Source organism: Pantherophis guttatus, chromosome 15 (assembly GCF_059756535.1).
Source record: "Pantherophis guttatus breed Tessera chromosome 15, ASM5975653v1, whole genome shotgun sequence".
In the NCBI taxonomy this organism is placed as follows: Eukaryota; Metazoa; Chordata; class Lepidosauria; order Squamata; family Colubridae; genus Pantherophis; species Pantherophis guttatus.
Genome location: NC_142077.1, coordinates 16,338,246 through 16,359,335, shown reverse-complemented (window position 1 = coordinate 16,359,335; position 21,090 = coordinate 16,338,246). Strand labels below are relative to the sequence as shown.

The following is a 21,090-nucleotide window of genomic DNA, read 5'->3' as shown; positions in this document are numbered from 1 at the left end:
AATCATGTTTATACTTATATCTGTTATCCAATACATGCTTGACAAATAAATAAAACAAAATGAATAAAAAATAAATAAAAATAAATAAACTATGAAGGCTGCAGTGGTTTGTTGCAGACCCAAGAAAGGATCTGTCAATCTCTCTCTCCAAGGTTTTATTTTATTTATTTTATTTAAATTTGTATACCGCCCTTCTCCTAGTGGACTCAGGGCGGTGCACAGCCAAGTAAAAAACATTTCAGTACAAAATTTAAAAATTTAAAAGAATTATACACTTTGGCCGAAAATTTAAAAACCTCACAACTAAAACCCATTAGACAATTAAAAATCTAATATCTCAGAAAGGGGGGGGTTCACGCCAGCCCTGCTTGATGGAAAAGTTTTTAGGGCACGGCGGTTAAAGGGATCAAGTGGATCATTCATCTCCCGCTTAGTCCACCCGCTCCCCTCCTTCCCCCCTTTCCCTCCTGGATCCTCTAGCCCACTCCTCTCATAAAACGGACTCGCTTCACTTAATTTCCTTGGAGATTTATTTGGTGAGGTGGGACATTGGAGGCAGGCGGGGCAGCTGGGAAGGAGAGATCCGGTCCGGTCCATCATTTAGGGAAAGATCGGATTCCAAAGTCTTTTTGGTCCAGAGGTTTCCCAGCCAGCTTTCCCAGCCAGCCTCTGACAATCCAAGTCAACGGGAGAAGCCGGACTCACTTAGTGGCCAAAGAGGTTGTATATTTATTTGTTCGATTTATGTGCTGCCCTTCTCCGGAGACTCAGGGAGGCTTACAATATAAATTAGATATCGATATCGAAGCATTGTTGGAGGCCCCACCCACCCACTCCGGCTCCCCTCTGGGAGGGGGTTTCCAAGGATTTCCAGCAGGACTCCCCGATTCTGTAGGGGTTTTACTCCCGATGCCCTCCGCCTGGGAAACTCAGGATGCCTTTTTCTCACCAGGTACATGTACACATGTGAACGAGACTGTAATGTTTCTCTGTGTCAGATAATATAGGTGTGTATGTGGATATATATGCATAATATTTATTTATTTATTTATTTATTTATTTATTTAGTCATGATTATGTAGTGTATATTGGAGGTGGCAGCCCTTTGAGAGCTCTATGCAACAAAATTCCATTTTAATGTATGCTGATTAGTGTACATTTAAAGTGACAATAAAGTTATCCTGTCCTATCCTATTCTGTATTTTCTTTTCTATTATTTCTATTCTATTCTATTCTATTCTATTCTATTCTATTCTAGTCCATATTTTCTATTCTATTCTATTCTATTCTATTCTATTCTATTCTATTCTATTCTATTCTATTCTATTCCGCATTTTCTATTCTATTCTATTCTATTCTATTCTATTCTATTCTATTCTAGTCCATATTTTCTATTCTATTCTATTCTATTCTATTCTATTCTATTCTGCATTTTCTATTCTATTCTATTCTATTCTGCATTTTCTATTCTATTCTATTCTATTCTATTCTAGTCCATATTTTCTATTCTATTCCATTCCATATTTTCTATTCTATTCTATTCTATTCTAATTTTATTCCATTCCATTCCATTCCATTCCATTCCGTATTTTCTATTCTATTCTAGTCTAGTCTAGTCTAGTCTATTCTATTCTATTCCATTCCATATTTTCTATTCTATTCTATTCTATTCTATTCTATTCTATTCTATTCTATTCTATTCTATTCTATTCTATTCTATTCTATTCTATTCTGCATTTTCTATTCTATTCTATTCTATTCTATTCTATTCTATTCTAGTCCATATTTTCTATTCTATTCTATTCTATTCTGCATTTTCTATTCTATTCCATTCCATATTTTCTATTCTATTCTATTTTATTCTAATTTTATTCCATTCCATTCCATTCCATTCCATTCCATTCCGTATTTTCTATTCTAGTCTAGTCTAGTCTAGTCTAGTCTAGTCTAGTCTATTCCATTCCATATTTTCTATTCTATTCTATTCTATTCTATTCTATTCTATTCTATTCTATTCTATTCTATTCTATTCTATTCTAATTCTAATTCTAATTCTAATTCTAATTCTATTCTCTTTGATAATCTGAAGGTGGATGCCTGGAGATGTAGTCATGGCAACGGTGTTTATTTTTTTATTAGCTGAGGGTTTTTGCTGCTGCTTCGGTCTGAACCACTTGGACAGGGGGATTCTGGGTAGTCAGAGAACCGTTAGAATGTACCAACTCATAAAATTCTCAGGGGTCGTCCTGTCTTAACTGTCTTGACCTTCCTGGGGGCTGATGAGAGAGCAGACCAGAAAATGGGGGACCGGCTGTGTCTGAGGCCTCCGCCTCCAGAATAGAATAGAATAGAATAGAATAGAATAGAATAGAATAGAATAGAATAGAATAGAATAGAATAGAATAGAATAGAATAGAATAGAAGCTGGAAGGGACCTTGGAGGTCTTCTAGTCCAGCCCTCTGCTCAAGCAGGAGAACCTAAATGATCTCAGAAAAAGTGGCTGTCTAGTTTCTTCTGAAAAACCTCCAGGGATGAAGCAGCCACAACTTCTGGAGGCAGGCAGTTCCACAGGTCAATTGTCCTCCCTGTTAGGAAGTTTCTCCTTAATTCCAGGCTGCTTCTCTCTTTGTTCAGTTTCCATCCGTTGTTTCTTGTCCTGCCCTCTGGAGCTCTGGAGAATAATTTGACCCCGTCTTCTTTGTGGCAGCCTCCCAGATATTGAAATACTGCTATCATATCACCCTTAATTCTTCTTTTCTTTAGACTAGCCAGACCCAAAACCTGCAGCTGTTCTTCCTATGATTCAGTCTCCAGGCCTAAACAGGGACACTGTGAGGATCTGCCTTCTAAGTTGCGTTTCTCAGCTTTGTCATAACTTTCAACCGTTGCTAAATGAATGGTCATAAGTCAAGGACAACTTCTATTGCAGGCATTCAGAGAATCGCAGAATATAAGCTGTGAGAGGCACCTTCATGGCCATCTAGTCCAACCTTCTCCCCCGTGCAGGAACCCAATGCTACAAACACATCATTTACATAGACGGATCTCTCATTCTTGCATTTTAATGGGCTTTTCTTTATTTTTATCAGGGAATGGATGAGAATGATTCAGAGCCAAATCTGATATCACTGCAAGGAACTGGACATGACCTGGAAGGAGAGTCCTATCCAGCTCCAGTGGGTCCTCAAAGGCCTGAGGAGAAGCAGCCAAACAGCCAAGAGGAGAAGCCATTTCAGTGCTCGATGGGAGCAAAAAGGAAGAGGAGATCCCTCACTTCCCATCAAAGGATCCCCTCGGAAGGAAGATCACCTCAAGGCTTGGAGTGTGGATCTCCACCATAGACGTCTGTCGATCTTGAATGGCTTGAACAGATGCTTCCCTCCATTTCTGCACATTTCAATGAGGTGTTTCTGTTCCTTTTTCTTGGAGAAGAATTATGGGTACATCCAGCCAACCCCTCTGGAGGCTCCAGGACCTTCCTTTTGGAGGTTGACCAGGGATGCCAGAAGAGTCTTCCTGCCAGGGAGTCTCTGGATGGCTGAGGAGAAGCCTCTGTGGGGCTTTCTTGGCTTTGAGATTCTCCCCAGAAGCTTTCAGCCATTCCTTCTCCGGTTTATACGGCAGCATCAAAGGTTTCACGTCTTCAAGAGTTTCTCTCTTGTCTTCCATTGTTCTAATGTCTGCCCTTGTGTTTCTTTTGGACTCTGTACTATTAAGTGGTACCAGCTGGTCTCTGTACATCACTCACCTGCAGAGGTTCTTCCTCAGTTCTTTCTCTCTAGAAAAATCAGAAGGTTAGAGATAAATTTGGACCAACAATGAAAGTCAGGGGTGCTGTCAGAAAATTTCTCACCTCCTCTGTTTCTCCTCCAGTTCCCTCCAGAGTTCTGTGTTGTCTTCCACAGGCTGGAAATTCTCCTTCAGGAGCTCCTCATAGTAGACCTAGCTTTATACATGTAGGACTAAAAGTGTCAGGAGCCAAACATTCATGAGTTTTCTCCTTCTTTTGGAACTTTATTTTACAAAATTAGGGATGTTTGTAGTACAATAGATGTTTCAATCCATTTTGGGATTCCTCGGGAGCTTTTCCTAGTTCTTCAAGTCCTCCTCCTGGTCCTCTCCTTCCCCATGTGATGTTCCAGCCCCTTCAGCATGGCGGTTGGTGAGCGATGGAGTCTCTGGCTCTGGAAGAATGAGAAGGGGAGATTTAGTAGTAAGGGTTCCAATGTGGCCTCCCCATTCTAATTTTCATCTATTCCTCCATCTGTTATAGGGTAGATTCTTCATCCTGGAATCCTAATGTTATTTTATGTAGGCTGATGAAAAAAATTAACCTTTGAATTTAAATGGAGGAAATGGGTGGATTTGTCATCAATCCCTGCGTCCATTTCATGATTCCAGGAGTGGCTGGATGAGATCTCATTTCTTTCTAAGCTGCTTCAAGGAATCCTGGTCCTCTCCCTCCCTCAGTCAGGGCTGCTATCTCCATATTTCTCACCTTCTCAGCCTCTCCCTGAAATTCTGCAGGATTGTTGCCTTCTCCTCGCTCAAATTCTGGTTCTTCAATCTGAGTTCTTTTATTTCATCTTTTAGCTCCACTTGTTCCTCAACCATCTCCTCAAATATTTTTGAATTCCTGATTTCAGAAGAAGATTCCAGAAGATTTGTTCTGGAGCTCCCAGTGTTTGGGGCCTCCTGCTGCACACTTGTGAAGTGATAAGACAAGAATGCAGACATGAGCCACTGTTGGACACTCTGGTCATTCAAGTCTGGTCAGTTCCAGGACTAATGAAATAACAACAATGACAATAATGATGATAATAACAATGACAACTGTATTGATAACTGAAAAATAACAAGAAAAAGCAATAACAACCTATGGAAGTTGAGCGAGGAGACCACGTTCTTCTGTTGTCCAGCACTTTTCAGGGATGGCTGGATGTGGCTGAGACAGAGAATCATTTCTCCTTGGTGAGGAGGAAGGGGCGAGGAGGAAGGGGCGAGGAGGGAAAGGAGGGGGAGGGGGAGGGGGAGGAAGAGGGGGAGGGGAGGAGGAGGCTCCCTGTATTTGAAGCTCCTGGCAGATGTTTCTGGCCATCTTGGGATCCTCAGCAGATTTTCCAAGTCCTCCTCCTGATGTTTCAGCCCCTTCAGCATGGTGGTCGGTCTCTGCCTCTGGAAGAAGGAGAAAGGGAGATTTTGTCATAAGTGGTCAAATGTGGCCTCCCCATTCTAATTTTCCTCTATCCCTCCATCCCTTATAGAGTAGGTTCTTCACCCTGGAATCATGGTTCAACCAAGCGGCTTCAAGGAATCCTGGTCCTCTCCCTCCCTCAGTCAGGGCTGCTGTCTCCGTGTTTCTCACCTCCTCAGCCTCTCCCTGAAATTCCGCAGGATGGTCGCCTTCTCCTCGCTCAACTTCCAGTTCTTGATTTTAAGGTCTTTTATTTCTTCTTTAAGTTGGACTCTTTCTTTTACCATTTCTTCAAACATTTTTGAATTCCTGTAAATGATGAAAAGCAGAAATTAGCCCTCTCATGATAGATGATAGGTGATACTAAATATTTCTCACCTGTCCAGTTGTTCCTTCAGTCTTTTGTTTTCCGTGAGGAGCTCCTGTTTCTCCCCAGCTTGCTGCAGAACTCTACAGAGGAAGCTTTTATATTCCTTTCTTTCTCGTTCTACCTCTTCCTCCAAAGCATCGATTCTGTAAAAGAGGAAGACAAGAGCGAAATTAGCCCCCCTCAGGTTTTCACTCCAACCATCCAACTTGTTTAAAATTAAAACTCCCTCAAAATTCCTGGCACTTTCTCACCTCCTGTGGCTCTCCTCCAGCTCCCTGCAGAGTTCTGCATCGGTTTTATGAAGCTGGGAAGATTTGTTCAGGAGCTCCCAGTGTTTGGGCTCCCCTGCTGCACACCTGTGAAGTGATAAGACAAGAGTGCAGACATGAGCCACTGTTGGACACTCCGGTCATTCAAGTCTGGTCGGTTCCAGGACTAATGAAATAACGATGACAATAATGATGATAATAACAATAATAACTGTGTTAATGATAATAACTGTATTAATAACTGAGAAATAACAAGATAAAGCAATATCAACCTATGGAAGTTGAGCAAGGAGACCACCTTCTTCTGTTGTCCTGCACTTTTCAGGGATGGCTGGATGTGGTTGAGACAGAGAATCATTTCTCCTTGGTGAGGAGGGAAAGGAGGGGAGCATAGATGCACCAGCATAGATCAGCATATTCCCTTCTATTTAAATCAGCTCACCCACCCTCCTTACGACATGAAACGAATTCTCAGGTGTAGCCTCTCCTGGTTAAAAGAAAAGGTTATTTGAAGATTAAATTGGGACAAAAAAAAAAGGATTTTGTTCTTTCTATTCATGATGATACAATAAGCATTTTTTGTAAAGGAGCTTCTCTATTAGTGACTTTAATATACCATGGTGTAAATTTGGGTCGCCTTCTCCTTGCTCAACTTCAAGTTTTTGATTTTAAGGCCTTTAGTTCTTCCTTTAGCTGCCCTCTTTCCTGCACCATCTCCTCAAATAACATTGCATTTCTGTAAATTATGAGCAGACAGAAATTAGCCCTCTCATGATAGGTGATACTAAATGTTTCTCAGCTGTCCAGTTGTTCCTTCAGTCTTTTGTTTTCCGTGAGGAGCTCCTGTTTCTTGCCAGCTTGTTGAAGAACTCTACAGAGGAAGCTTTTATATTCCTTTCTTTCTCATTCTACCTCTTCCTCCAACGCATCGATTCATGGAAGCAAGGAAGGAAGGATTCCCTTCTAAATATTTCTCACCTCTCCAGCTGTTCTTGGAGAGTTTTAATCTCTGTGAGGAGCTCCCTTTTCTCCCCAGCGTGCTGCAGAACTCTGCAGAGGAGGCTCTTGTACTCCTCTTTCTCAAATGCCAGCTGTTGTTCCAAAGTTTCGATTCTGTAAGAGACGAAGACAAGAGCAAAATTAGCCCCCTCAGGTTTTCACCCCAACCATCCAACCTCCTTGAAATTAAGACTCCCTAAAAATACCTGGCCCTTTCTCACCTCCTCTGCCTCTCTTCCAGCTCCCTGCAGCTAGCCTCTCCGGGTTAAAAGAAAAGGTTATTTGTTATGGGAGAGAATTGATCTCTCAGCCTGATTCCTTCACTTAATAAAATGATCATTTGTCGTACTTAGTAATGGGCACTCAAAACATTCCCCAGAAGATTTAGACTGCTTACCTGAGGGGGACGGGGGAGCGGAGTGATGGACCGCTGAGAGGGATGCCCTTGCTGGATTGGGAGAAACTGGCCGGCCCGTGAAGTCTTCTGCTGAAAAGCCATGGAGATCATAAGGAAGTTGGGCCTGAGCACAGGGAAAACCCTCAAGCCCAGTTAATCCCCCTCACCCAAAAGAGCCATGTTTACTTTCATGGTTTATGTCCTATATATTGGTTGTAACTATATAGTACATACGTCCATGTGTCTCCAGAGGCCAAAGTCCAGCTGCTCTTCTGGTACCACTGGGAAAAAATAGACTTTAAAAACACAAACTTATTGTCATTCATTTTTACACCAGCAGCTTTATCTGGGCTCTTTATTCCCAAATCTTAGGTGCCAGCTGATATTTCTGGCATCTAATCTCTTCACACTTGCTGCTAAACTTAAGTAGATAATAACTCTGTCTTTTTAATTGTCTCCTACCTCTGTTTCTCCGGTGGAGTTTCTTATTGATTCTGTAAAAGAAATTTCCAGCCATTTCTGCAGTGTAGCAATTTAAAATGAGCCAGGACAGCCCAGCCAATGTCTTATGACATGTGCTGAGAAAGCTGCCATATTATAATAATGATTGGCACCTAGAAGGGAAAGTCCTAGCATGAACATTTTCATTCAGAAAATCCAAAGATAGTGAAAGGGAAACAATAATAAGGATATAATAAATAATACTAGAATATGATATACTGGGATACTAGATTCTGTAACCATTAGGTTCCTGTAATACATATAGGCCTTTGTATTTGTATCATACATATTATTCCTTTCTATTTGTATCTCCTGTTACAAACATATTGTTATTAGGCCTCTGTAATGTATCTGGTATTTGTCAAACGTATGTCCCTGCCATTTGACCTGAACTCATATCAATCCATCTAAAAGCATTGTACGTATCTCAGTTGAAACTACAGCCATCAACAGGGATAATTTACACCTCAGCCCTAGTTTATGTTTGATCTGGATAAACTCCTGCTTTCCAGAGCCAGGGGGCCAATTGAGTAAACAAAGGAATGCTCAAGGATGACTAATTGGGAAGTTTCTATTCCCCCTTGCAGGGCAACAAGGAATACACAAACCTAAATTAGGAGGCCAGAATTGGGTACTAAGCTGACGTCTCTGAGGGTGTAAAAGGAGCCATACCTTCCCCAAGGTGTGGCTATCTCCTCGCATGCATTGTATCTATATGTTCTGGATATAGTTCCACCCAGTATTTTGGTTTTGGCCATAAATAAAATCTGTTTTTTTGCAAGCCTCATCTGTCTCTCTCTTTGGCATTCTGGTGACTCAAGTGTATTTTGGGACCTTACATTTCTGGCGCCTGAACAGGGACTTGAAGGCAAAGTTTCTTCAAGGTGGCTGCATTCAGCTTCCCACAAACTGAGCCGCTTTGAGGCTTGGTGGCCTTCATTAAAGGCAGACGGAAGAAACCAGCTTGGACCAGTACCGAAGTCAAGAGCGCTCCAGTGACTTTGATCTGGTCATTTGCTGGCAGGTTCCAATTCTGCCTGTCCTGAACGCCTAACAAAGAGGCTTGCACTGTGGGGGATTATGGAACTGAGCTCTTCTGGGTGAGTAGAATTTTTTTTTCTCTTGGGAAGGGGAGTGTTGCTTTGTGAGTGTGTGAATGAGACGAGGGAAATTCCTCAGAGGTTTGCCCTTGAAGCGATGTGCGGAGATCCAATCTGCGTTTCTGATTATCCGAGAGGAGATCAGCCAGAGACGATCGCTTTGAAAGGAGTGTGACTGTTGGAATAAGAATCTGTAGTGCAGGAGAGGGCTCTGACCAAACTTCGGACCCGCAGGGGAGGTCTGGGAAATCTCTTAGGGAAAAAGAGAGGGTTTGGTTAGGCTTCGCACCGATGGAAAGGTGTGGGAAATCTCCTCAGGAAGAAAGAGAATCTAGTCAGGCTTCGAGCTGACAGAAAGGAATCCCCTGGGAAAAATGGGCAACCATGCTGGTAGCCTGTTTGGAACAAATAACTAGTAACAAGAATTGGGCCGTGTTCTCCATTTGGCTATGTTATCCCACTGGAACACATTACAAACAAGTTGTGAAAAAACAAAACAAAAAATAGTATTAAAAAAATGAATGAAAAAATGTTGTGGCAGTAAAAGTTGTCTGTAAAAAGAAAAGTGGAGTTCAAACTTGCTCATGAGAGCCGTGGCTAAATGCAAACGATGTGTATACCTCTTATACATCTTGATCTTTAAAATGGGCCAGCGATTACTGGGAGATCCAAGTTAGAATGAGGACACACAGAACACCCCCAGGGCAGAGGCACGTAGTAACAATCTAGTGCCTAAAGAGAGATCTATGGGTGGCAAAGAAATATTGCAGTGTTATAAAGATCTTGATAATTTACCATTCTCAAAAGAGCCAGAGAAGTCTGAAAGAACTAAGAAGAAAGAAGAAATTGTTTATTGTTCTTCCCACCTGGGTTTTAGCAGGTAATAAAAAATGTAAAACCTGCCTAAATGGGAAGATTGATATAATTTGACTTGATCAATTTGGTGTGATTTCTGTTACAAAATTCCTGGATATGCATCTATAATAATAGCATGTAGAATTGATTGTGATATATCTGGCCAGCCTGCAAATTAAGTAAACATCTCGGCTTGGAGCTGTGGGAAACAGAAAGTAGTTAGGGCCCACAATCATATTTATGATTTAAACTGCTCTCTGAGTTTCCCCACTGCTTTAAGAATAAGTTATAGGTTGCCCAAGGAAATAAAATTTTTAAAAAAACAACAACCTCCACAGGTCTGGAAATGTTTGGTGGTATATGTGTGTATGTGTATGTGTGTAATCATTTCCAAACTTGCAGGAAGGATGAGACCCTCTAACAACAGCAGACAAAAAGTTATTTAGAAAATGGAGCTAATTGGCTTGTGAAAAAGCTCCCTGAAATAATTATGATTGGTTTGCATGGAGGAAGCATTAAATGAAATTTTTGTATGTGAAATTGGTTTATACAAAAAGTCTGATTGCAGTACAAATGTGAATGGGTGTGTGTGAGATGTCCCGAAGCTCATAAGGAGTGATAAGGCGAAGTGATCCTGAGACCTGTGAATGCCTGGGTGTTGAGGATGTGGGAGATAAATTTGTGGAAAATGTCTGTGAGGCTAGAGAGAAATGCAGAGGGTTGTTTTGTTGAAAGGATGCTGAGAGGCGAAAGGAGGTGAGAATTCTATGTAGTTTAAACATTTTTCTCCCTGTATTTTCCCTTCCCCCCATCATTCTTTTACACAAGGACAGCCCCCCCACTCCCTTGGAGGAGCGAGAGAAGCAGGGAGATGGAGGGGCGGCTCTACATAGAATGGGAGGGGCTCCTAAGGGTCCCAGATATTGCAAGGGTTGGAGAATGGGGGGGGAGTCCCAGTCCTCTGAGGATTGGGGGTGTGTGTGCAGGGGTGAAAGGGGGGCTGCGGGTTTTTGTTCTTTTCACCATTTTTTCCCCTCTCTGCTGAACAAGCCTGAGAAAGGCAGGGTAAAGGGTGATATCTGATACCTGCCTTTACAGTTGCATTGTGTTTGGCTCTGAATACAATTTTGATTTTCTTTTTCCTTCTGGACATTTTTGAGGTTTCAAATACTTACATACCCAATTATATTTCAGAGTATTGACTCAAAATACCTCATTTAGATTGTTTGTTTTATTTTTGAAGCTGCTTTTCTTAGTCTTTTATGTCTCTATGTCTGCGTGCATTTTGCATACTTAGCAGACAAGGTGCTCTATCCTATGGCATGTTTGTTTGTTTATTTGTTTGTTTGTTTGCTTGCTTGTTTGTTTGTTAGCAGCACAAGTTGCTGCCCTTTTAGGAATTGTTACAGAGATAAGTTAGAAATTACAATATGTAGTAAGGGAGAGTCAGTGGCATTTTTGTCTAAAATGTTAGATCCTGCCTGTTAAGGATTTCCAGTTTGTGTTCAAGCAGTGGCAGCTATGGCAGTGTTAGTGAAGGAAAGCAGAAAGTTGACTTTTGGAGGAGCCCTAGTGCCCCTCCTCAAGTGAGGATGATCTTGATTGAGAGTATGCTTGTTTTTGTTTGAATCCAGCTCAGTTTACGAGGAGATTTAGAAGGACGATCAGATATTGGTGCTGAGAAGGGGTTAATTTGTTTATAGATGGGAAGAGAAAGTGGTAGCAGGTAAGAGAAGACATTTAGGTAAGTTGGTTTGCACAGGCTTGTGAAATCAAGCTTTGAATTTCTTTGAAGCTTGAGGCGCTACTTGGAAGCCAGGATGGCAGCGGCAGAAAGAACTGAATGTTTAGTGTTAGGTGAGAAGTACTAGTTAAAGAAAATGTGAGCAGTAGAAAGAGAAGGGAGGGCTACTTTAGCGTGAGACCATTTCAATGCATTTGAGTTGATTTCATTAGACTAACTTAAGTGGGGAGACTTAGATATTTATTGGTGATAGTGGGTCACTTGACTGGATGGGTTGAGGCTTATCCAGCCATGAGAGCCACTCAGCAGTAGTCACCAAAATTAACAGATAATACCTAAATATGGGACAGTAGAAGCTATAGACAGCAACCAAGAGACTCATTTTACTGCAAAAGTGCTTCAATTAATAATGGAGGCAGTGGGAATGTCATGTTCCATGGAATGCAAAATCATCTCTGCTGTGAACCAAATCTTTACCCTTGCCTTGCCAAATGATGTTTGGATTACCACGCTTGGACAGAATGGGGGAAATTCCACACTAGGGAACTAAAGACATGTTCGTAAAGAACTGTATACTTGCCCTCTATTCTTCTTCATCTTACCTCAGAATCAAAGGACTCCTAGCTCAAACCCTACCTCTCGATTTTGCCGTTCATAAGTTCCAGCCTGGTGATTGGGTCCTGATAAAACCTGACATGAGGACAAACTTAGCCAAGCCTGGGACAGGTCCTACCAAGTCCTGCTGACTACTGAAACAGCAGTCCAACCTAAAGACAAAGGGTGGACCACTACACCCGTGTAAAAGGACCTGTGAAAGAACTTAAAGAGTGGCAAGTGATTCCTGAAGAAGACCTGCTGAGAATAAACTTTTCCAAAAACTGGTGTGGTCATTGTGGTATGAATGGGTTTTGTTTGTGATTTTTCTTGTTGCAGGAGTAGCAACTTTTTGGACTTTCCAGCCTGAGTGGTGGCCTCTTTTATTCCATCTGGAGCATGCCAATTAAGAGTTATCATGTAGTCACATGATTCCCGCGATGGAAAGCATTCCATCATTTAAATAAAAAGTGTGGAATGAAGGGAAACAATAATAAGGATATAATAAATAATACTAGAATATGATATACTGGTATACTAGATTCTGTAACCATTAGGTTCTCTCTCTCTCTCTCTCTCTCTCTCTCTCTCTCTCTGGATGTGATTTATTTAACTCTGCAAAGTTTGAAAAACTAGTTGTTCACTAAGGTTGATTTTGTTCTTGGAGTCTGGCCACACTATTGCATCAGCCCTTTTGTGTGGTGCCCTTGAGCATTAGCTTTCAAAATAAAGTTCCAACTCAGCTGGCAGCTATTTCAGGTCTGTGACATGCTCCGGCATTAACTGGCCCCCAGAGTTTTGTCTTTCATCACTATGCAAATAAATATCAGGTTTATTTGTTTTTTCAGCCACAGGTGCCGTGTATTCCCTCCGGGGCCACTTTCAAGCATGGAGCTCCCAAACCTCTTAAATCTAGATGACTGATTTAATTCCATCTCTGCCCCTGTTATTATGAGTCACATGGGGATTATTTCCCTTTCATTTCCCTCCAGAGAATTTCCCAACTATCTCTGACTGCAAGAACTAGCTGAATTATCCAGGGATCCCTCCTGAGAGGGAGAATTATGGTAAAAGTTTCAGCTCTGCTCTTTGGCCGAATCCTCCAGGGGAGACTTTGGGCAGAGAAATATGGAGTTTAGGGACAGGCAGGGTCTGTGCTCTTGAATGTACGTCTCTCTCCTTTCAAGATAAAGCTGAGTGTTTCTCTGTATTTGAATCAGGAAAGACACCTCAGATTCCACCTTGTGAGAGTCCTTTGATTCTTCTAATTCTTCTTTAGAAACAGGAAAGGGATTCACTGATTCACACCATGAATGATGGACCTCCTGCTTCTGAATCTGCTGCTGCTTTTGTCCCATCCAGTCTCTGGGAAGCTGAGAATGAAATGCCCGCTGAGTTCAGAGAACCAGGATGGAAAACAACCACAGAGCTTTTACAGCCCAGGAGACCATTTCATTGGTATAGTCATCACTGGAAGTGAAAGATTGCATAGAAAGTTGCTTTTCAACATGGCTCCTTCTCTTCAGTTTGTTTTCCATGATTTGTAAGTCATTCAGTCATCCATCCATTCTAACCCTCTCCTTCTTTTCAGTTTTTTATTTTTCATTTCTTCCTATATTGGGGAATATGTCTAATTTCCTGAATGATTTTGATTTCCATGGCTTCTCTCTTTTGTCTGATTTTGTGAAAGAGACTCAAATCCAAAAATGGATCTGAAAAAAAGCTGAAAGGGCTGCAGATTATTTTCCTTTCTCACTTCAATCCTTAATTTATCACTTGAATAATGAATTTAAAGTAGTGGTGAAATCAGTTGTAGTTGCCATACCACAGCCATTCCCATATTTGTGTAACTGATCATTGCTTTTGGATCAATGTTGGCTTAAGGCTCAATAGACTTCTGGAGGATTATATATTAAAATCAGTATTTATTGTTGCTTTTGATTATAATAACATGTTTTAACAATAGGAGTCTTCATTGGTTTTCATATGGCTTACGGTTCATTTTCAACATTCAACTGGCCAACAAGAATTCCCATCTCTTGCACAATCTCACACTTGGCTACAACATCCATGACAACCATTTGAGCCCTTTCCACACTTCAGATGCCTTGCTGGACATTCTCTCCACTGGAGAAGCCAATGTCCCCAACTACGGCTGTGGTAGGAAGGAGAACCTTCTGGCTCTTCTTGATGCAGCTGACAGGGACATCTCCATCCAGATGTCAACATTAGGAGGCACCTACAAAGTCCCACAGGTTTGTGTGTGTGTTTCTTCTTCTGGTAAAGTGAGGGGTGGGTGGTGGTGGGTGAACAATAGATGTAATCATGTCTTCTTCATGGAATTCAAGAGCTGCATATTATTTTCTCCATATTATCAAAAATGTCAATATTTTACCCCATTATGTTCATCTTGAGATTCATCATAAAAGGCCTGAAATACAAGCAATACATTCCCTGGAGAAGACATTCTACCAATTATTTAACCGATCAAAAAGTATCCTTGGTTGTTGGGGCCCCTATTAGCATCTTCATTTTCACAGATAAATGATGCCTGCCCTATCCACTGAGATTGAAGTTGGCAATAGTAGCATTTTACCTATCTAAAAAAATGGAATAAAAATTATAGGCCAAATAGACTAGCAGATATTGTGGTTAAAATTTATGCCATGATCCTCTTAGTTAAACTTGAGAAAAAATGCATTCCTTGCAGAAGAACCAGAAGATTTTAGGTAGAATTAAAAGCTATATAGATTTTATAAGGAATAATGCACAAGTTAACAATCTAATATTGGCAACAAATTTGTCTTGAAATGTCTAATCTATATCAGTGAGGTAAAACAAGGTTTGCTGCTTTCTAGATGTTAGTGCAACATTTGACTCAATAAACAGAGAAATATGATGGAGAAAATGTTTTGCCCTCAAAATGGAGCTTAGACTGTTGGCCCTGATCCAAGCCCTTGTTTGAGAGGGAGGTTTGGACTCAATGGAGCCAAGAGAAGAAGGATCCATGCTTACTGTTAGATCGGCACAGGGAAAAGAGACGCGACTCAGCTATAGTCCGATCAGCACTTTATTTCAATAGGAAAACGAACTGCCGGCTGAGCTGCCGAGCCTCCTTTTATGCGGCTCCGGCAAGCCAGCCGGCCAATGACAGCTATTTAAAATTCCCACCAGTGGAATCAGCCAATCCCCCGGCAGATGTCCTTATAAGGACATAACACCCCTCCCCTCCTAGTTCTTAGTCAGTCAATCCGTGGCCGACATAGGTCACGTAATCGCGCAGGTAGGCGGGGCGGCTAATAGTCCTACCTGACCTGTGCGGCTCAGTTCTTTCATCGACGCTGCTCCGAACGAGTTGGCCTTCTGCTCTCTCCTGTCCCTGCGGTGGAACATCCCGGGACTCGGCCGTTGAGTGTGCGGGGCCTCGCCTAGCGCCTCCGGCTGGAGTGGAGGAATCGTTCTGCGGTCAGTGAGGTCCCTCTTCCTGGCCGGGATGACGGATGCTCGGTTCCTGGCATTCGCCTCTCGCTCAGACTGGACAGCTGAATCGCGGTAGGACCCTTGGCTCTTTTCCCTTTTCTTTGCCTCTTGTTCTGGGTCTCTCGCCGTCAGCGGTGGCGGAACATCCCCATGGATGTGCTCCCGCTTGTAGTTGTGGTTGTTGTTGGCCGGTCCCACTGGGGTGGGGTTGGCCTACCTTGTCGGGGTCGGGTAGGCCTCCCCCGATGGGGTAGTGTCGGTCTCCCTTGCCGGGGTGGTGGATGCCTACCCCGCTGGGTCGGTGTAGGCTTGCCATGTTGGGTTGTCGTCACTCTACCCCGTCATGATGGTGGGAGTCCCTTTTGCTGGGGAATCGCCAGTCAGCGTTGTTGGTGAGATGATGGCCCATCGTGTTGGGTTGGTGCCGGTCTACCTCGTCTGCCTCGCTGGGGTGGAGGTGGCCCGCCGTGCCAGGTTGGTGCCAGCCTGCTCCGTCGGGGTGGGGCAGGTCTACCTCCTCAGGGTGTTGTAGGCCTACCTCATCGGGGTGTTGCAGGCCTACCTCGTTGGGGTGGCACAGGTCTACCTCATCGGGGTGGTTTCCCTTGACTTCCCTCCACCTTTTCCGGAGCTGGTCAATGTGCCGTCTGCAGGTTCGTCCATCGTCCAGCTCCACTTCGGCAGGCCCTGGAAGTTTAGCGCAAACACCACGTCTCCGCTTCTGAAACTCCGTGGTGGCTGTGAGTTGTTTGCTTTGCTTTGCGGGTTGTATTGGGGGTGAAGCCGATCTAGCGGAGATCGCAGCCATCATGGCGATGAGGCCGGAGGATTTTCTGGATGACCGGGCTCGGGTGGCATTTGTTATCAGCTCCCTCTCTGGCACTGCCGCCTGATGGGCCACGTCCCTGTTGCTGCAAAATAGCCCCTTGCTCCTGGACTATCAGGGCTTTTTGCAACACCTGCGCACCATGTTTGAAGACCCCCTCCGGGTGCAGACAGCAGCGAGGCGCATCAAGAACCTCCGCCAAGGCAAGCGCCCCCTGCAGGACTATATTGCGGAGTTCCGACTGCTAGGCCAGGATTCAGCTTGGAATGAGGCGGCGCTGATGGATGCCTTCCAGGACGGCCTCTCCGACGAGATGCAGGACGAGCTGGTTCATGTGGAGGCGCCTGCAACGGCGACAGCCCTGTCGGGCTCTTCCGGAACCACCGACAGCGTCGGCACCCCCGCGTTTCGCACCGACAGCGCCCAGGACCGCACCGCGTTTTGTGGCGATGGCTGAGGAGCCCATGGAGCTCGGAGCAGCCAGACCACAACTGACGGCCCAGGAGCGGATGCGGAGACGCCAAGGGGGGTTGTGCCTCTATTGTGGTGAGGCTGGACATTTTGCCGCCTCGTGTCCCCGGAAGCGGAGTGGACCGCTCAAGCCTGTTCCGGAGTCTCGGCGTGACCAGCCGGGAAATGGGCCAGGCCTGGCCTAGGGGAAACCCTGGGTCAGGCACGTGACCATGCCCCGCCAGAGTCGGCGGCTATGGACTGTGAGCCCCCTCGGCACCTGATTTTGAACACCCGGGTGTTGTTGGCTAACCGGTCGGAGGGGCTCCAGGCGCACGTGCTGGTGGACTAGGGGGCCACCACGAACTTTATGGACCAGGCCTTTGTGGCCCATTACAAAGTCCCCTTGGTTCCAGTGGACCCTCCGTTGAGGGTCGAGACTATCGATGGGCGGGAACTCGTGGCGGGGCCCATCAAATTCGCTACCCAGCCCTTGCGCCTTGCCATTGGGAACCACGAGGAGGCAATCCAGTTTTATGTGACGGCGGATCTGCACTTTCCCTTGGTCCTGGGGATGGCCTGGCTTCGGGCGCACGACCCTCAGGTGGCATGGTGGAGAAACGCCATCTCGTTCCCGAGCCTGCAGTGTGTCAACCACCTTCGCCACACCTGTGCCGGCCAGGACGTCTCTGCCCCGAACGTCTCCTTGCCTCTGGAGCTGACACCCTTCACAGACGTGTTCAGCGAGAAGGAGGCGGACCGCTTGCCCCCGCACCGACCCTACGACTGCATGGTGGACCTGATACCCAACACGCCCCTGCCCTCGGGACGTTTGTACTCCATGTCGGAGCCCAAGCTGGCCACCTTACGGGACTTTCTGGAAAAGAACCTGGCCCGTGGGTTCATCCGGCCTTCGATCTCCCCGCTCTCGGCCCCAGTCCTCTTAGTGAAAAAGAAGATGGGGGACTTACGGCTGTGTTGCGACTACCGGCGCTTGAATGCCATCACAGTGCGGAATCGCTACCCCCTGCCGCTGATCCCGGAGCTGATGGAGAGGTTGCGGGAGGCCTCGATCTTCACTAAGCTCGATCTCCGAGGGGCCTACAACCTGGTGCGCGTGCGAGAGGGGGACGAGTGGAAGATGGCGTTCGGCACTCGGTACGGACACTTCGAGTATACCGTCATGCCGTTCGGGTTGACCAACGCCCCCGCGGTCTTCCAGCACTTGATGAACGACGTGTTCCGGGACATGCTGGATCGGTTCGTGGTGATCTACCTGGATGACATTTTGATCTATTCCCGGACCCCGGAAAGTCACCTCCAGCATGTCCGCCAGGTCCTGCAGCGCCTGCGGGAGCACCAGCTCTATGCGAAGTTGGAGAAATGCTACTTCTTCCAGACTTCCATAGAGTTCCTCGGGCACATCATCGCCCCCGAGGGCATCGCGATGGACCCGCGCAAGGTGGAGGCCTTGCGCAGTTGGGAACCCCCGTGTCGGGTGAAGGACGTTCAGAGTCTGTTGGGATTCGCCAACTACTATCGGACCTTCATCCCGGGCTTTGCCACCCTGACCTTGCCGTTGACCCAGCTCCTTCGGAAGAAGGTCCCGTTCCAGTGGGGGCCCCCGCAGCAGCAGGCCTTCGAGGTCCTCAAGCAGGCCTTCGTCACGGAGCCGGTCCTGAGGCACCCCAATCCACACCGTCCGTTTGTGGTTGAGACGGACGCGTCCAACGTGGCGATTGGGGCGGTGCTGCTACAGGCTCTGGTGGATGGCGGCATTCTTTTTCCCTGCGCTTACTACTCCCGGAAACTCAATCCTTCCGAGCGCAACTACACCATCTGGGAAAAGGAGTTGCTGGCTATCAAGGCCGCGTTCGAGGCTTGGCGACATCACCTCAAGGGGGCCCGACACCAGGTGGAGGTGCGGACGGACCATCGGAACCTGGAGCACCTCACCACGGCCAGGAAGTTGAACAGGCGGCAGATCCGGTGGTCGTTGTTTTTCACCCGGTTCAACTTCCACGTCACGTACGTTCTGAGCAACCTCAACCAGAGGGCGGACATGCTATCCCGTAAGCCGGAATACTTTTGCCCCAAGGACTCCCTTCCCCCCCGGACAGTGCTGCCAGCGGACTCCTTGGCCACGGTCCAGGAACCGGTGGACCTGCGGGCTCAGGTGCTGGAAGCGCAGCGACGGGACGACTGGTCGCAGCAGCGGAGAGCGGACGTCGGCCCCGCTTCCCCATGGACCGTGGAGGAGGGCTTGCTCAGGCACCGGGGTTGGCTGTACGTGCCCATGAGTCCGCTCCGAGCCCTTGTCATGAACCAGTGCCATGACAACCCCACGGCGGTGTCAGGTTTCGGTGCTATCTTGAATAAACTTCATTCTCAAACGCAAACTCTAATGAATCACTTTTATTTTAAGAATAGCCGAGTCCGACATTCCTGATTTCATTTTGCAGCCAAACTGGCCCCTCCTTCCAACCCCCTCCTCTTCCGCTCTCCAACCCCAATGTCCCATTGGCCATCATGCAGATCCATTTCTACCTCCCAGCACGTTCTTTTCACAGGAATGTAGCCCCCATCCTCGTCTCCCAGGAAACACTATCTGTACATACAAAACTAGGTAAAAGTTCATCTTGTTATGTCAGCGCTGGAAGAGAGCCTAATTTGGAACGCTGACAGGCGGGGCACTTCGGCTTCTTTAAGACTTTGAACTTAGTGACGCGGACTTTTTGGTGGCCTCGGGTATGGCACGAGGTGCACGCCTACGTGACGTCCTGTGTGACGTGCCGACAGGCCAAAGCTGCATCCGGCCCCCCTCCTGGACTCCTCCAGCCGCTGCCAACACCAGAGAGACCGTGGGGAGCCATCTCCATGGACTTCCTGACTGACCTGCCCGTCCGCTACATTCACGACCGTCCTCGTGGTGGTGGATGCGCTCACGAAGATGGCACATTTCATCCCGTGCCGCGGCCTGCCCTCGGCCTGCACCACGGCTCGCCTGTTCCTGCAGCACATCTTCCGCCTCCACGGCCTGCCGGATCGGGTGGTTTCGGACCGTGGGGCCCAGTTCACGGCCCGCTTCTGGAAAAGCCTGATGGCCGCGCTGGAGGTGCAGGTGTGCCTGTCGTCGTCGCACCATCCGGAGACTGACGGGGGCACGGAGAAGGTCATCGGCATACTGGAGCAGTACCTCCGCTGTTTTGTCAACCAGAGCAGGACAACTGGGCCGAGTACCTTCCCCTGGCGGAGTTTGCCTTTAACAACTCCCAACACACCTCCACCCAGATGACCCCGTTCCATGCCAATGTCGGATACCATCCACGGCTTTTCCCATTGATCATCATGGACTCCCCTGTTCCCGAGACCCGGGACTTCCTCTCGGAGCCACAGGCGGTGCAGCAACTGGTGCGGCGGCAGCTGATCCGGGCAAAAGAGGATTATAAACGGTTTGCCGATCGCGCCCGCCGGGCGACGCCACCACTGGAAGTAGGAGATCGGGTGTGGCTGTCCACAAAACACCTCCCCACGGACCGGCCAGTGAGGAAACTGGCCCACCGCTTTATCGGTCTCTTCTCTATCAAGGCGGTCATCAACCTGGTGGCCTACCGGTTGACTCTACCCCGCTCCATGCAGCTCCACCCCGTTTTTCATTGGTCCCTCCTGGTCCCTGAGGCCCCCGCGAGCCATCTCCGCCGCCCGACGACGCCTGCCCCCCCCAGCTGCAGCCGACGAGGACGACGCCTCGACGTACGAGGTGGACAGTATCCGGGACTCCCGTTGGCTGAAGGGGCGCTTCCAATACCTCATCGCCTGGAAGGGGTACAGGGCCGAGGATTTCACCTGGGTGGACGCGTCTGCCATTCAGGCCCCTGACCTGGTGCGGGCTTTCCACGAACAGTTCCTGTCCCGACCCCATCCCGACCGTCAGACCCAGGGGAAGGGCCCTGCGGTGGGGGATAGTGTTGTGGCCCCGCCCTCTGAGCCTATCCCATCGGAGGAAGAAAGCTCCGAGCATGAGGAAAAGGAGTCAGCCAGGCCTCCCTCTCCAGGCCCCTCCCCTCTGGCACTGTCTGGCCGAGGGAGAGGAGATTAGCAGGGAGACAGGTGTCTCGGATGAGAGTGAAGGAGAGACATCATTCCTGGACGCACGCCTCCGAAGGCGTGATAAACGATTGCAGCAGCTCAGGAGGCGTGCTAGGGATTAGAACTGAGTCACTGGACCACACCCCAGAGACTATATAATAGAGGGTGGTGGCCAGTGATCCTTGTGACGAACAAAAATAAACCTTGGATAGTCACTAAAG

At 46.7% G+C, this 21,090-nt stretch overlaps 1 long non-coding RNA gene across 1 annotated transcript; it reads right to left on the bottom strand.

The window, feature by feature from the left end:
• Positions 1–3,894: 3,894 nt before the first annotated feature.
• Positions 3,895–7,058, bottom strand: LOC148111996 (uncharacterized). Its single transcript, XR_015730002.1, has 4 exons — positions 6,813–7,058; positions 6,107–6,321; positions 4,500–4,786; positions 3,895–4,185 (listed from the first exon to the last, which is right to left on the bottom strand). It is a non-coding gene; the product is annotated as an uncharacterized LOC148111996 (long non-coding RNA).
• Positions 7,059–21,090: the final 14,032 nt, after the last annotated feature.